Below are 1,191 nucleotides of genomic sequence, written 5' to 3' on the forward strand. Positions count from 1 at the left end.
AAAAAAAAAGTGTTTAATTTTAAAAAAATTAAATATTCCTTTTTCTTTTCCTTTTCTTCTTTTTATCTCTCTTTTTCTTTCTTTTTCTTTTTGCCAGTTATAAACTTAAAAGTTGAAGATTGGTGATGTCATTCTGTCAATGTGGGAATGTAGGTTGCCAACATTCAAATTTTTGAATTTTAATTTCTATAATTTTGAATTTCTATGTATTACTTTTCATTTTGAACTCGACAAAGCTGTCAAAATATCATTCAAACCAATAAAATATCTATTGCAAATGCATTGCATTCTTCGTATTGTCTATTTACATTTGTGAGGATTTACTTCAATCCTTTCAGAATATAATTATTATCACTATTATTATCATTTATATATTAATACACTAAGGCCAAAATGCATTATCCTATTATGTGTTTAATTGAAAGGAAAGGTGAAGAGGGAGAGAGAAGTGTTAATGACATGAGGTAAGGGGAACATAATAGTTATTACGTGGTTAAAAAATTAGTTAAAGAGAGTAATGTAGAGAAAGAGAGTTAGAAATAGAATGTTTAGCAGGGAGGTGATGTTCTGGTAGTGAGGTTAAAGAAAGGTTAATAGGAAGAGAGAAAGTAGTGATTTTATTGCCAGCTGATGCATTAAGCTGTCATGTAGTTAGAGGAAGCAAGACATGAACAGAAAGAGAAAAAGAGAAATGATAATGATGCGAAGAGGGGAATAACATGGTCAAAAAGTTTGTTAAAGTAAGAGATAGGGAAAAAGAGAGAAATATTAACTGTTTAGCAGAGGGAAATTTTAAGCATCACATATTATTGTGACAAGAAAAAAACATTTTGATATTCAATTTTTTTATATCTTCTATCTGTCAATCTATTTATCTGTCTATCTACATTGACAAATATATCAGTGGCTGGACAGAAGAAGGAAGACTTACATGAGATATGATAGTAAACTTATTATAATAGAAAAAATATATTTTTCAATGAAAGCTAATTAACTTGGCAAAATAGCCATTATGTTATTAATCTTTTTTTAAATTTGTTATTCAAACGTTGTGTTGACAGCTGGAAAAGTAGATATAAGCAAACAAGTGAAATGAACTGAAATGAAATAATCTTGGTTGGCGAGGAACTTAGATTGAATTTGTTACTGAAAGCTATAATGGTGGTGGTGGTGGTGGTGGTGGTGGTGAAT

At 29.3% G+C, this 1,191-nt stretch overlaps 1 protein-coding gene across 2 annotated transcripts in view; it reads left to right on the forward strand.

The window, feature by feature from the left end:
• The window catches only part of LOC106869668 (probable 3',5'-cyclic phosphodiesterase pde-5), a 332,523-nt gene that overhangs the window by 257,598 nt on the left and 73,734 nt on the right, over positions 1-1,191 (forward strand). The gene's annotated exons all lie outside the window — the stretch shown is intronic.

Source organism: Octopus bimaculoides, chromosome 7 (assembly GCF_001194135.2).
Source record: "Octopus bimaculoides isolate UCB-OBI-ISO-001 chromosome 7, ASM119413v2, whole genome shotgun sequence".
In the NCBI taxonomy this organism is placed as follows: domain Eukaryota; kingdom Metazoa; phylum Mollusca; class Cephalopoda; order Octopoda; family Octopodidae; genus Octopus; species Octopus bimaculoides.